The sequence below is a fragment of the Heterodontus francisci genome, chromosome 31 (genome assembly GCF_036365525.1).
Source record: "Heterodontus francisci isolate sHetFra1 chromosome 31, sHetFra1.hap1, whole genome shotgun sequence".
In the NCBI taxonomy this organism is placed as follows: Eukaryota; Metazoa; Chordata; class Chondrichthyes; order Heterodontiformes; family Heterodontidae; genus Heterodontus; species Heterodontus francisci.
The window spans coordinates 59448319-59464670 of record NC_090401.1 but is presented as its reverse complement, the minus strand read 5'-3'; the positions used below and the strand labels follow the sequence as shown (position 1 = coordinate 59464670).

Below are 16352 nucleotides of genomic sequence, written 5' to 3'. Positions count from 1 at the left end.
AGATAGGGACAGAAAAGAAGAAAATAAAGTGGAAAAATTTGAGGCAGTATCTGAAGAGTTTTAGTTAAGCGTCTTCAAGCTCACTGTCGAGTCCTTGATTGTAGGTAGATCTTTTTGTTGGGGCCCAGTATTATTCTTAAACCTCGTTTGCTGCAGGAGACTTTTCTTTCTTGCGATTCATGTGTCTTCAGTAGATTCAGAACTTTGTGAGAAAGAGATGGGAGCAGACAGGAGAAGCTGTCGTGAGCCAGCCAGGAAAGATCTTTTCAATCAGGAGCAAACAGCTTTCTCCAGACTCTCAGTTCAAACTGTACAGTTCAGAAAAAAGCCCAAACTACCAAGCAGGTTAGTCATGTGACTAACTGGTTTGACCACGTCTGTTTGTGGATTGTATTGGAGCAGGAGATAGCTCCTTTGTTCCAAACAGCATCTGTTAATGTGCAAAAATGTCTTTCCAGCCAGGGGCCTAGCAACCCCTTCTAACAGGCCTTCTCTTCTTCCCAGCAACAATTTGAAATTTATTGTCCATGTAGCCGTAACTTCAAATTTTTTCCAAGAAAGTCAGTAGTGGGCGGGTCTATCCTGAACTGTCTTTTTCAGTGCTTTGCTGAGTCATGCAAAGGCTTTTGACTTCAGGGGACGCATGGTTCCCTTTTTCTCTGATTGTGGGGGAAGATTCTTTGGTAATCTCCCCTTTGTTATCTGGGACACTCCTGCCTGCAGGTATGTGTGTAGACTCTATTGCACTACCCTATGGCACTTGGACTAGATGAGGCATCACCCTCACGGTTTTTCTGTTCCCTAGAGGTCTTTCTTTGTCTCTGCAGGTTCCTGCAAATGCTGTTGGCAACTCTGGTGGGGTGCTTCTTGTGTCTACAATTACGTAGGAGGATGTGGGGTCTATCTAACTTTTCACATTTTTTGGAATTGGCTGACCGGACAGTAGGTTCTCATCCGGGATTCCTCCCGGACCTCCTTTAACCTTCCCTCTTGGTCACTTTTCCCCCTTCCCTGTCTAACCTTTTGCCAGCTGTGTGCCTGCCTGTTCCCTTTTGTTCTCAGCAGGGGTCCCTTACAGTTCAACAGCCCTCTGCTGGAGGGTCCTCCTAACACCGGTACAGGAAATAGTGGTGCAGGTTTCACTGTAGGTTGGGGTTTCCCCTCAACCTGGCATATGTGGCAATTCTTGCCGTACTCCACCACATCTTTGTGGAGTTTTGGCCAGTCAAACTGCTGTCTTATGCGGGCTTTGGTCTTTCGTATACCAGCATGTGCAGCCACTGTAGTCTCGTGGGCCCTTCTCAATAGTTCTCCCCCCCCCGTACCTCTGAGGCACCATTAACTGGTGAACTACTGTCCGCTCTTGCTCTCAGGTCTGTGAGGAGAACTCTATTTCCTCATCAGTACCTCATTCTTCAAATAGTAGCAATCAGGGACTCCCTCTGCTTCACTTTCAGACTGGGCAGCCTGTGCTAACTCTCGCAATACTGGGTTGGCTCGCTGAGCCTCAGCTAGGGAAAATCCATTTAATTCATTTCCTGGGTCTTCTAACTTTCCAAAGGAAGTCTCAGACAGACAGACCTGGTCATCTGTCTGCAATGTTAATACAGTTTCCTCTGGGGGAGCTGGTTTGATCATGGCCTGATCCACTACACATTCAGGGACTCTGCAGGGGTCTGTCTCCCGCCACTGCCCTGTCACTCTCACCTCCTGCGGTCTTTCTTTCGCAACTGGGGGGGCTACCACCTTCACCCCCGCCAGATCATTACCTAGGAGCAGGTCAACCCCATCCACAGGCAAACTAGGGGCAGTCCCTTTGGTCACCGGTCCTGAAATTAGGTCACACTGGGTGCACCCGTTGTACAGGTACAGGCATATACTGCCCTCCAATACAATTCACCATGATTTTGGTGTTCATTGCACTCTCTGAGGGAAAGGTCAGGCCTTTTCCCAGTAAAAGGGATCTAGTGACCCCTGTGTCCCTGAGAATTGCTATGGGCTTGCCTGCCCTATTCGAGGGGTGTGGGGTTACTTTGCCTTCAGACACAAAACCTTAAATTTACCAGACTAATACTTGGAATGGGCAGGCTGTCTTACGAGGAAAGATTGGACAGGTTAGGCTTGTATCTGTTGGAATTTAGAAGAGTAAGAGGCGACTTGATTGAAACATGTAAGGTCCTGAGGGGTCTTGACAGGGTGGTTGTGGAAAGGATGTTTCCCCTTGTGGGAGAATCTAGATCTAGGGGTCACTGTTTAAAAATAAGGGGTTGCCCATTTAAGACAGAGATGAGGAGAAATTTTTTATCTCAGAGGGTCGTGAGTCTTTGGAATTCTCTTCCTCAAAAGGTAATAGAAGCAGAGTGTTTGAATATTTTTAAGGCAGAGGTTGATAGATATTTGATAAGCAAGAGGGAGGAAGGTTATTGGGGGTAGGTGGAAATGTGGAGTAATCAGTTCAGGCACGAACTTATTGAATGGCGGAGCAGGCTCGAAGGGCCGAGTGGCCTACTCCTGCTCCTAATTCATATGTTCTTAACCTTGATAACCCTCAGGAATCCTATTAAATTTTCCTGCACTGGCCATAGTAAACTTCCTGGGTCTCACTCTTACTGCAGTTAAAGCCACAGTTTGTTCTGTTGGGCTTTCCATCAGATTCCAGTCTTCACTGAGCGGGTGTGCCCTGATTAACCCTACCAGTTTCCCCTTTAGTTTCCATCAGTCAGCTTTTAAGTGCCCTGCTTTATTACAATGGAAGCACACAGGTCTCCGGGTCTCACTCTTACTCAAAGCACCTTCCTTTTTGGCTAGAGGAGGGCCCCCTGTGTTTCCTGCTTTCCTTTCCCAGGACTGCTTGGGCTCCTATCACCTTCCCACCCTTTGTCCTTTTCGGATTTCTGCAGGTGACTAGGATAGGTTCTCCCCTGGGAAACCGACTTCTAAATTAAAGCAAACTCATCAGCCAGAATGGCTGCTTGCTGGGCTCTCTGGACCCGCTGCTTCTCTCCATGGGTCTTTATGGACAGTGGGAGAGAGTGTTTAAATTCCTCTAACAAAATTACTTCTCTGAGATTCTCATAGTTGAGCTGTACTTTAAGAGCCCTCAGCTGCTTACTTCTGTTAAACTCCAGATAAGTTTGATTAGCTTGTTTCTTGAGGGTTCTAAACTTTTGGCAATAGGCTTCGGGTACTAATTCATCTGCCCTGAGGATAGCATTTTTGGTCAGTTTGTAATTTGATGAATATTTGCCCTTATTTGGGCATTATTCTTTGCCATGCAATTATGCCTGCAACTTCACACTTACACCACTGAGTGGAATTTCATAAGGTGCAGATCCACATACTTACAACGCCACTAATCCATTCTAAGAAAGTGTGCTTTGTCCTTATGTTCTTTGACCAAAGTCACTGGAAATTCACTTGTGTAATGTATTAAAAGGAAGCACCTATGTGCAGATATCACACTGAAAACATCGCACTTAGTTACAGATGCAAAAACAATTTACAAACACTGCGTGTTCTGAACTGGAGCCTGAAATTTCTGACCACGTTCCAATTTACAAAGCTCACTACCTGAATCAGAATCAAACTCAGTGACGCATCACAATTAAATATTGTGTTGTTCCTTAAAGGGACCCAATGGCACATCACTTCTAGAATAATATAGTGCTTAAACTGAACAATGCTCATGTCCTTATAAAACAGCAAATTGTCCAACTTACTGTGAGAAATGCCACAGGAGATGTGCTAGTATATTAAATTCATAGCGTTAGTTTCCTGTGTCTGGAAAATATTAACCCATAGTGTGTATTCCTGAAAATTTCCTGTAGAAATCGACAAAACCATCAAAGTGACATGCTTTTGGTGCAATAACAACAACTTGCATTTATATGGCACCTTTAATGTAGTAAAGTGTCCCAAAACACCTCACAGGAGCGATTATCAAGCAGAATTTAACACAAAGCCACATAAGGAGATATTAGGGCAGGTGCTCAAAAACATGGTCAAAAAAGGTAGGTTTTAAGGGGTGGCTTAAAGAAGAGAGAGCTTGGGCCCTAGGTAGCTGAAGGTATGACCACCAATCGCAGAGTGAGGAGAATCAGGGATGCACATGAGGCCATATTGGAGGAGGGTTGTAGGGCTGGAAGAAGTCACAGGTAGAGAGGGGCAAGGCTATGGCGGGATTTGAAAACAAGGATGAAAATTTTTAAATCGAGGTGCTGTCGAACCAAGAGCCAGTATAGTTCAGCGAGCACAGGGTTGATGGGTGAACAGGACTTGGTTCAAGTTAGGATCTGGGCAGCAGAGTTTTGGATGAGCTCAAGTTTACAGAGAGTGCAAGGCCGGCCAGGAGAGCTTTGGAATAGTAGAGTTTAGGATTAACAAAGGTATGCAGAAGGCTATCGGCAGCAGATGAGCTGAGGCAAGATCAGAGATGAAGATGTTATGCTAATAATCTATTTAATGACCTTCCACTATTCAAAAGACTTGCAGGTAGTGGTTTTTTCAGCCTAAACCATGTCAGCATTGCAATATTATAGCAGCCTTTATTGGAAACAAATGGCAGCATTGTACAAACTGTGAAAAGTACGGTCCAACTTTATGAACATTGCAAACAGCGGTGTGCATATGATCGAAAAGATGACAAGAAATAAGTAAATACCTTTACTGAGTATTACAGATGTATCAAGGCAACTGGATATGCCAAACCATGTGGTTGGTGGATAATATGGTGCAATTTGTGATTTTGAGATACGATCAAAACTTTGTAAATGGATACTTCTCAAAACAATATGTCTTCTGCATAAGATGTATAAAATCTACTTAAGTTTGGATGATGTAATGATCTCTTTTCATGATTGCAATCTAAAGCTATGAAAACAGAATGGTATCAGAAATTTTGAAGCCTGGGAAATCTTTATGAAATTCAAATCTATTTAATAAAGTTTTGCATCACAATCTTTTCCCCTTTTCACCTGCAGGTGCTAACTTGTGTTGCAGTGAGGTTTTATGTGCAGCAATAGCCCTCCCAGTATCTTGTGCAAGTGGCTGTTCTTCCTGTGTGAACCTTTTGATGAGTGGTGACCAGTTAATTAGACCCACTGGAGAAGCATCTGGTCATGTCCTCAATTGACTTTCAGAAATGTACACTTTCCAGCACGGATGGCTGGATAATGATCAACAGTGGGAATCAGGTGTCCTTTATTTGGTTTGCCTCAACAGACCAAAGCCAGTTCTAGAAACCTCATTGTTTGTTGAGGTTTGCTAATTTAGCACAGATCAGGGATCAGACATGGAGACACCTTTATGACTCCTTACTACACCACGTTGTGCATTTTTCCCTGAAGCCATCAGGTGAGCCAGCTTCGTTTCATTCCAACTGAGCTGAAGAGGAAGTAGTTAGAGCTGTGACATACATCACATTGTTTCAAAGTAAGTTAGGGAAAGTGTTAAAATTGTAGTTCTCCTTCCACACCTCATATTTCCAGTGCTGGTATGGCTCATTTATCATGAGTCATATTAATATTTTTCTGTTAAACTATAATGAAGTCTGGTGATTCATTAGCAGTAAAAAAAATTTCCAAAGTGTTTGCATGTCCTTTATCATTTAACCAGACCTAGTGTTATACTGACATAGACCCAATTATATGTGCGCCTCTGTTGATTATTACCTAATTCAATGTGTCTTCTGTTTTGGCCATGTGGTGTGATGAGGGTGGTTCTCACTGTTCAACTCCCCACCTGACTACAGCAAGTGTATTTGTATTAGAGTTTAGCCCCTTGGTGTTTTTTTTCAAATAACCAGACAGCGACAGTTTTCTTTTGGTAGGTTTTAAAAACAGAAAGTCAATTGTTTATTGATCAGTACGCCTTATCCTGAAATTGTCACAACCTCATTCACTCACGCATTCGCTCATACGCACACACACAAGAAGAAATAGATAGAGAAAGGAAAGGCAGGTGGGTTTTAGTAGGGAAGAAGGGTTAAGATAAACCTGTTAAATTCTCTTCAGACTCTAGATGGTTGCAGGCCTGAGATGATTGTAGACTTCTCTCTTGATTGAAGGTTCTGTTGATGGTGGGTCACTTCTTGTTCTCTCTGCAGTATAATGTAGATGCTGGATATTTTTCAGCAGGGCATGTGCTTTCTGGCTTGCTGGAATGCCAGCTGTTACAAATAGCTTCACTTCTGAGTTAGTCTCTCTCTCTTGCTCTGGCTGTCTTTTTTTCAAGTAAACTTCTCACTTTCTGTTAGGAGACATTTTGGTTTCTACCCCATGATGATTGCATAATGGTCCAGGACGTGGCTACTTCACGCCTCCTTTGTTTTAGAAGAAGACATTCAATTCTGAAATGTTTCTATAATAGGTGTGAGATTGGTTTCATTAACACCTTTTGGCTTTGAAGATTTGTCCTTTGTCAGACACAAAATGCTAATCCCTTTTTCTTCGGCTATTTTGGACCATTGTTCACGTTTTAAAATAAAGGTTTATTTTTTAAAGACAAAATCCGTTTTTTTCATAACTCTTCAGAGTTATTCCGTGGATGTTGTATCATCGTACCTCCGATATGTATGACAGTACTTTAAATTTCTTGGGCTTGTAACAGTACGTCACTGCTTTCTTTACGTGAAGGTTGACGGAAAATTGCCTTGCTGGCTCTGCACATTGTCATATAAGTGAGGACTCCAGAAGACCCAAGAGCAATGAAAAAGCCTGAACTCATCATACTGCCCTTTTCAAAGGGAAAAAAGTATACTAGATTCAACAGCACACATTATAACAGGTATTGAAATTGTTGGAAGCATTTATTGATCATGTGAAGTATAAAGTGTATTCTTGTAATTATAAAGGAATATTTTGATAGGCCAAAAAATGATAAAAGCACCAATATAGTTTATCAGGCTTTAAAGAAATAATGCTGCATTACCTTCCTTCTGATGTATAATTATCTTTCATTGATTTAGAATTAACATATTTAATTTAAATATGAATGTAATGAGTAAATATATACATTTCTCAAATTGCCCATGTAGTAGACTTAGTTTAAAGTAGCTGGCTGTATTATCTTTCAGAAAATACCTTTTGTAGGAGTGATATTATGGGCTGAGTAAACGGGGTTTTTTTAAGTGCTGTTTTCTTTTCAGTGGTTTCACATGATGCATATAAAACATCCCAAGGTACTTCACATGAGCATAATCAGATATAAATTGACGTTGAGGCAAAGAAGGAGACATTAGGCCAGGTGATCATTAGTTTTCTAAAATTGACAGGTTTCAAGCAGTATCTTAAAGGAGGAGAGAGAGTCGGAGAGGTTTAGGGAGGGAATTCCAGCATTTGGGACCTAGACAGCTGAAAGCATGGCTGCCAATGGTGTGGCAAAGGGAGTGGAGGCTGCACAAGAAGCCAGAGTTGGAGGAACACAGAGTTTTCAGAGGGCTGGAGGAGGTTACAGAGGTAGAGAGGACGAAGGTATGGAGGGATTTGAACATGAGGATGAGAATTTTAAAATTAAGACATTGCTGGACCAAGGGCCAATGTAGGTCCATAAACATGGGTGATGGGTGACTGGTACTTAGTACTAGTTTGGGCAGAGTTTTTGGATGAGCTTAAGTTTATAGAGGTTGGAAGATGGGAGGTCAGCCATGAGAGAACTGGGATAGTTGAGTCTAGAGGTAACAAAAGGGTGGATGAGGGTTTCAGCAGAAGATGCTGAGGTAGGGATGGAGATTGGAAATATTACAGAGGTAGAAGTAGGGGGTCATTTTCAGTTCACAGATTATGAGGCATTCCAGTTTTCATTTTTAAGTACTATGCAGGTCTGTTTTCATTTACAGGTCTATAGTGTACATGCCTATCACTGTGTTATTTAATGTTAGTTTCACACTACCTCTCTAGCAGCATCAATGACCTGATTGTTAAAACATTGTATGTTTTGCTTGTGTTTAAATGAGTGGATGTTGAAGAGTTGAAATCTTAATGTACATTCACAAGTAATTTAAGAAAGCTTCTCTGCTGTCTCTGGGTTTTGCTAATGACCTGTACGTATATTCCATGGTGTAGCATTTCATTCACATAACATGTATGTCAGGGATCCTTTGTTTCAGGCCAGCTGTGCAGTCTCAAAAGTTGACACAAACATTAAAAATTGTTATAACCACTCAGGACAAAGCCCCCAATCAAAATATATGATTCTGATCGTGATGGGAGCAACGCTCTGTCAATTCAGTCCCGTCACTCCACAGGTCGCATCATATTTCTTTAAGCTTTCCAAATCGGGAAAAAACCCAGCCAATTTGAACAATCTAGTAACCCCCGAATGAAGCGAACCAAACCAGGCATCTTTAGATATCAACAAATTAACTGTTTATTAAAAAAACCTAAAATCTTAAACATTACTAAGATAAACCAAAATCTAAAGATCTTATAATTTATTTAAATATCTAACTCCTGCATTCGCATACATATACTAAAAATGAACAGTGGTTGAGCTTTTAAAAGAATGTAGATTTTATAAGTAGCTTTTTCTCAGAAATAAAACAAATAAACTTCTCTTTGTAAATTACGTTCCTGACGAATGTCTTCTAATACAAAACGATCAAAGTTCACTTGCAGTCTTCCAGGGTCTGATGAAAAAAAGGTCCTTCCAAAGATAGGAATTCAGCAGTTCAGTTTGGCAGTTGTAGCATAAACTGTCCCTTCAGTGATAAACACAGCAATACTGATAATTTGTTAAGGAAGAAGAGCTTTTCTTATTTTTCTTGGAGAATTCATTCAGCTTGACTTCATAGAATATTCTTGAGCGAGAAATAACACAGCTCTCTTTCTCTTCTGTTTAAATTGTCTCAGAGCTCTCCTTCTCCCTTCAATTGCTGGAACAGTCTGTCTCTGCTCAAACCAGTTTTTGCCAGCCAGTTTTCAAAAGTCAAACTGCAACATTGAATCTCTGTCCTCTCTCTCTCTGTGGCTGTCTCTGGGTTTTGCTAATGACCTGTACGTATATTCCATGGTGTAGCATTTCATTCACATAACATGTATGCCAAGCTGTGGCTTGGCAACCAGAATGCACCCTGGCTTACCGTGCCTGTGTGGAGAGTTCTTAAAGGCGCACCGCAGTACTTCAAAGGAGAGAAAAAAAAACACAGGACCGTGATAAAATTAAAATGTCAAGTTTCAATCAAGAAGTTAAGAATGCTCTTGCATTATTCTCTATCATCTGGCCAAGACAGTCCTTCCCCCAGATCCACAAATCTCTGCAGAATGGGAGCAGCATGTGGTTAAGAGTAGAAGAGTGCTCTTAGGATCTAATTTCCCTTTTGACCTTCTCTTGAACGAAACACTTGCATTTATACAGCACTTTTCATGACTACTGGACGTTTCAAAGTGGTTTACAGCCAATGATGTACTTTTTGAAGTGTAGTTACTGTTGTAATGTAGGAAACATGGCAACCAATTTGCACACTGCAAACTCCCACAAACAGCAATGTGAAAATGATTAGATAATCTGTTTTTTTTTCTGATGTTGATTGAGAGATAAATATTGGCCAGGATACCAGGAATAATTTAAAAACAAAATACTGCGGATACTGGAAATCTGAAATAAAAACAATGTTATGATCCGGTGAGGAGGGGTCGAAAGGCACCCCTCTTGTTCTACTCCTTGTTTGACCGCAACAGGGTTTATTTCTTTTAAAAGGTGGATATGCTTACCAATTCAATGAGTGTTTGACCATTAACATGCTATGATCATAAAAGAACCAATTGGACAGGTTTTCATGAGTTTAACAAAGAGGTTATCTTTATTGTACTTAAAACCAAGCTAAGTAAAATAATAAACTATGCTCCAACTTTCTCACACACACAAATAGGTTACAGAGCGTGGAAGAATAGATTGGTTGGATTAGAATGCAGAGCGATATTTTTTTAAAAGTATACAGTCTGTGGAGTTTGGTAACTCCGTTGTCTTCCAGCTGAACACAGTGGTCTTGAGGCTTCTGGCTTGTAGATGTGGCCAGCTGGTTCTGGGTTTCCTTTGGACAGTGATGCAGATGGTTTTGTTCAAAGGGTCTCTGTCTGCTTCAATGATAGACTTGGATGGTTACAGCCAGCAGGCATTCGAACTTGCAAGGTGCTCTGGAGCGCAAGAGATAGGGAGAGAGCCCATTTGGGTCCTTACTGGTCAGTCTCAGTTGCTTGTCTGCCAGCAGAGAGAGCGAGAAAGAACAGCACGCTTAAACACACAGATGGTGGTGCACATGATGGCCCAGTGTGCATTTCCTCTCTTGCAACTTAATTAGTTCATGTCTAAGAATTCCAATCTCCCTCATGGTCCCATTGTTCCAATGATTATCTTTTGAGTGGTCCGTTTCCACCAGTGTTAATATTCCAAGATTGCCGTTAATGTCTTGTTAATGAGGTGAAGGAAAAGGGGGTTGACCATAATAATTAATGTCAGTTTCCCCTTCACAATGGAAAGATTTTGTCAGATAGTGACCCAGTCAAAAATTTGTGTCTTTGAAGGGATAGTTAAGATAATAGGCAAGAGTTCTCATCGATAACCATTAGTAAACCTGCTTTCTTTAGGTTTAAAAAGAACTTGCATTTATATAGCACCTTTCACAGCCACTGGATGTCTCAAAGTGCTTTACAGCCAATGAAGTACTTTGGAATTGTAGTCCCTGTTGTAATGTAGGAAATGTAGCAGACAAATTGTGCACAGGAAGCTCCCAAAACAGGCAATGTGATAATGACCAGGTCATCTGCTTTTGTGATGTTGATTGAGGGATAAATATTGGCCAGGACACTGGGGATAACTCCTCTGCTCTTGTTCGAAATAGTGCCATGGGATCTTTTACATCCACTCAAGTAGGCAGACGGAGCTTCAGTTTAATGTCTTAGACCTGAGAGACGACACTTCGGCAATGCCAAGCTTGATTTTTTGTGCTCAAGCCTTTAGGTTGAATTTTACAGCCCTCCCCCTGATGTTGGGGCTTGTGGCAGGGGTGTGCCGTCACATGCCTCTGGCAGAGCCCTCCCCATACCAACCCCCTCCCCCGGCCGCTCGGCGACAGAAGCCAAATTTACATATGTTCAATAATGCTAATGAAGGAATAAATGATCTACCTGCTTCCGTCGTCTGTTCCAGGGTGCTATTGGTGCTAGTGGCCAGCACCCCCGTGCCTTCAGATCCCCGTCCGTGGATTCAAGGTGGAACCCTGGTGGGGAGGGGGGAGCAAGTAAGTTTTTCAGTGTGGGGGTGGGGGGAGCTGGGTCAAAATAATATCATTGGTTTAGGGGATGGTGGGAAGGGTTAGAGGTTAAAGTTTTTGCACTTGGGAGGGAGGTCGGGTGGGCAGGGAAAGGGTTTTTGGGGGGGAGAGGGCAAGTAATGCATTGGATGGTTATTGGGGGGGGGATGGGAGAAGGGCAGATTAAATGTTTTAAAAATTTTTGGGAACCTATTTTTTAAAATATTGAAATTAAATGGAAGGACTTGAAGCCCTTTAAAAATGGCGTCAGCGCCTGCACAAAGGCTGCTGATGCCATTGCTGGGGACGGACAGCCCGCCCTTTCCATGTCATCAGGGAGGTCGGTCCACCCCAGCCATTTAAATGAGCCGCCGTGTTTAATATCGCCATTCAATATGGTCGTGGCTAATCTTAGTCTTCAATTCCATTTTCCCGGAAAGAAAATGAACAAATTACAATTGCTTTCTGGAAGTAAGCTGTAGGCAAGCTATGATGTGTCAGCTGTGGTTCGGTTGGTAGCACTGTCACCTCTACGTCACAAGGTTTTGGGTTCAAGTCCCACCCCAGGGGCTGCATTTTACATTACCGCCACCGATTTCGATGTAAACAATGGGCCGCGAATGACCATTAACACCCATCATTCACATAAACTGGGATTTGCCAACAGTAGCACAATATGCAACTGGTCAGCTATTGAAAAACAAGGTTTATTTTCAATGCCTCACTCAGATAAAAACTGCAGGTTTGCATTCTATGACAACTGCCTGACAGGAATCTACAAGTCAAATCACCAGTGCCCTTCAAAGGATCCACAATTTAGTTAGCTAGTGTTCAAAGCTACTGGAGCATATAACGTTTCACAGCCAGTAGATAATTTAATTTGCAATTTAACTTGCAGTGAATTCAGATAGAATTACGTATTTGCTCTATACATGTGTTCACACAAGCACAAAAATCCTTTCCAGAAGGCAGTTTATAGAATCATAGAAAGTTTAAGGCACAGAAAGAGGCCACTTGGCCCATTGTGTCTGTGCCGGCTGAAAAATGATCCACCTATTCTAATCCCACCTTCTAGCATTTGGTCCGTAGCCCTGCAGTTACGGCACTTGAGTTGCGTATCCAGATTCTTTTAGAATAAGTTGAGGGTTTCTGCCTCAACTACCCTTTCAGGTAGTGAGTTCCAGACCTCCACCACCCTCTGGGTGGAAACGTTTTTTCTCATCTCCCCTCTAATTTTTCTACCAATCACTTTAAATCTATGCCCTCTCATCACTGACCTCTCTGCTAAGGTGAATAGACCCTTCACCTCCACTCCATCCGGGCCCCTCAAAATTTTGTACATTTCAATCAGATCTCCCCTCAGCCTTCTCTGTTCCAAGGAGAACAACCCCAGCCTATCCAATCTTTCCTCATAGCTGCATTTTTCCAGTCCTGGCAACATCCTTGTAAATCTCCTCTGTCCCCTCTCGAATGCAATTACATCCTTTCTCCAATGAGGTGACCAGAACTTCACACAGTACTCTTTTTGTGACCTCACCATGACTTATACAGTTCCAGCATAACCTCCCTGCTCTTATATTCTATACCTCTGCTAATAAAGAAAAGGATTCCATATGCCTTCTTCACCACCTTATCGACCTGTCCTGCTATCTTTAGGGATCTGTGGACATTCACTCCAAGCTCCCTCACTTCCTCTACACTTCTCAGTATTTTCCCATTAATAGTGCATTCCTTTGCCTTGTTTGACCTCCCCAAATGCATCACCTCACAATTCTCTAGGTTGAGTTCCATTTGCAATTTTTCTGCCCATCTGACCAGACCATCAATATCTTCCTGCAGCCTACAGCTGTCCTCCTTGCTATCTACCACACGGCCAATCGTGTCATCTGCAAATTTCTTGATCGTGTCATCTGCAAACTTCTTGATCATGAACCCTACATTTACATCCAAATCGTTAATATAGACCACAAAAAGCAGGGGACCCAGTACTGAGCCCTGCGGAACACCACTGGAAACAGCCCTCCAGTTGCTAAAACACCCGTCAACAATTACCCTTTGCATCCTGCCACTGAGTCAATTTTATATCCACCTTGCTGCATTTCCTTGGATGCCATGGGATTTTATTTTTTTAACCAGTCTGCCATGTGGGACCTTGTCAAAGGCCTTGCTAAAATCCATGTAGACCACATCAAACTGCACTACCCTCATCTACCTTGCTACTTCTTCAAAATATTCGATCAAATTGGTCAAACAAGATCTTCCCTTAATAAATCCATGCTGACTATCCTTGATTAACCTGTGCCTTTCTAAGTGACTGTTTATTCTGTCTCTCTGAATGATTCCAATAATTTGCCCACTACGGAGGTTAGACTGACTGGCCTGTAATTATTCGGTCTTTCCCTTGCTCCCTTTTTAAACAGAGGTACAACATTAGCAGTTCTCCAATCCTCCGGCACCACACCTGTATCCAGTGAGGACTGGAAAATGATGGTCAGATCTGCTATTTCCTCTCTTGCTTCTTTTAACAGCCTGGGGTACATTTCATCTGGCCCTGGTGATTTATCAACTTTCCAGGACGCTAATCCCATTAATACTTCCTCTCTCCCTATGTTTATCACATCCAATACTTCACACTCCTCCTCCTTAACTACAATATCTGCATCATCCCCCTCGTTTGTGAAGACAGACGCAAAGTATTCATTAAGAACCATACCAACATCTTGCGCCCCTACACATCGGTTCCCTTTTTGGTCTTTTATGGGCCCTACTCTCTCCTTAGTTCTTCTTCTGGCAGGGCAGGGATCCTGAAGAACCAAGACAGCATGGAGTGGGCTTCGCCATCAGAAACTCCTTGCTCAGCATGATAGAGCCTCCCTCAAATGGCTCGGAACGCATACTGTCCATCCGACTGCTCACCACCTCTGGTCCAGTACACCTACTCAGCATCTATGCTCCAACACTCTGCTCCGCACCTGAAGCTAAAGACCAGTTCTATGAACAACTCCATAACATCATTAGCAGCATCCCCAACACCGAACACCTATTCCTGCTGGGGGACTTTAATGCCAGGGTTGGGGCCGACCATGACTCATGGCCCTCCTGCCTTGGGCGCTATGGCGTTGGAAGGATGAATGAGAACGGGCAGAGACTGCTTGAGTTGTGTACCTATCATAACCTCTGCATCACCAACTCGTTCTTTCACACTAAACCCTGTCACCAGGTTTCATGGAGGCACCCAAGATCACGTCGTTGGCACCAGCTAGACCTCATTGTCACAAGGCGAGCCGCCTTAAACAGTGTTCAAATCACACGCAGCTTCCACAGTGCGGACTGCGACACCGACCACTCCCTGGTGTGCAGCAAGGTTAGACTCAGACCAAAGAAGTTGCATCATTCCAAGCAGAAGGGCCACCCGCGCATCAACACGAGCAGAATTTCTCACCCACAGCTGTTACAAAAATTTCTAAATTCACTTGTAACAGCCCTTCAAAACACTCCCACAGGGGATGCTGAGACCAAGTGGGCCCACATCAGAGACGCCATCTATGAGTCAGCTTTGACCACCTACGGCAAAAGTGCGAAGAGAAATGCAGACTGGTTTCAATCTCATAATGAAGAGCTGGAACCTGTCATAGCCGCTAAGCGCATTGCACTTTTGAACTACAAGAAAGCCCCCAGCGATTTAACATCCGCAGCACTTAAAGCAGCCAGAAGTACTGCACAAAGAACAGCTAGGCGTTGCGCAAACGACTACTGGCAACACCTATGCAGTCATATTCAGCTGGCCTCAGACACCGGAAACATCAGAGGAATGTATGATGGCATGAAGAGAGCTCTTGGGCCAACCATCAAGAAGATCACCCCCCTCAAATCTAAATCGGGGGACATAATCACTGACCAACGCAAACAAATGGACCGCTGGGTTGAGCACTACCTAGAACTGTACTCCAGGGAGAATGCTGTCACTGAGACTGCCCTCAATGCAGCTCAGCCTCTACCAGTCATGGATGAGCTGGACATACAGCCAACCAAATCGGAACTCAGTGATGCCATTGATTCCCTAGCCAGCGGAAAAGCCCCTGGGAAGGACAGCATTACCCCTAAAATAATCAAGAGTGCCAAGCCTGCTATACTCTCAGCACTACATGAACTGCTATGCCTGTGCTGGGACGAGGGAGCAGTACCCCAGGACATGCGCGATGCCAACATCATCACCCTCTATAAAAACAAAGGTGACCGCGGTGACTGCAACAACTACCGTGGAATCTCCCTGCTCAGCATAGTGGGGAAAGTCTTTGCTCGAGTCGCTCTGAACAGGCTCCAGAAGCTGGCCGAGCGCGTCTACCCTGAGGCACAGTGTGGCTTTCGTGCAGAGAGATCGACTATTGACATGCTGTTCTCCCTTCGTCAGATACAGGAGAAATGCCGTGAACAACAGATGCCCCTCTACATTGCTTTCATTGATCTCACCAAAGCCTTTGACCTCGTCAGCAGACGTGGTCTCTTCAGACTACTAGAAAAGATCGGATGTCCACCAAAGCTACTAAGTATCATCACCTCATTCCATGACAATATGAAAGGCACAATTCAACATGGTGGCTCCTCATCAGAGCCCTTTCCTATCCTGAGTGGTGTGAAACAGGGCTGTGTTCTCGCACCCACACTTTTTGGGATTTTCTTCTCCCTGCTGCTTTCACATGCGTTCAAATCCTCTGAAGAAGGAATTTTCCTCCACACAAGATCAGGGGGCAGGTTGTTCAACCTTGCCCGTCTAAGAGCGAAGTCCAAAGTACGGAAAGTCCTCATCAGAGAACTCCTCTTTGCTGACGATGCTGCTTTAACATCTCACACTGAAGAATGCCTGCAGAGTCTCATCGACAGGTTTGCGTCTGCCTGCAATGAATTTGGCCTAACCATCAGCCTCAAGAAAACGAACATCATGGGGCAGGATGTCAGAAATGCTCCATCCATCAATATTGGCGACCACGCTCTGGAAGTGGTTCAAGAGTTCACCTACCTAGGCTCAACTATCACCAGTAACCTGTCTCTAGATGCAGAAATCAACAAGCGCATGGGTAAGGCTTCCACTGCTATGTCCAGACTGGCC

The 16352-nt window shown here is 43.4% G+C and overlaps 1 protein-coding gene across 3 annotated transcripts in view; it reads left to right on the top strand.

Annotated features, from left to right (window-relative positions):
* cd164l2 (CD164 sialomucin-like 2) overlaps window positions 1-16352 on the top strand; it is a 113834-nt gene that overhangs the window by 93454 nt on the left and 4028 nt on the right. For all 3 annotated transcript variants that reach the window (XR_010968922.1, XR_010968921.1, XR_010968920.1), the window contains exon 7: window positions 6633-6783. The gene's annotated coding sequence lies outside the window, so the exon portion shown is untranslated. The remainder of the gene's footprint in view (window positions 1-6632; window positions 6784-16352) is intronic.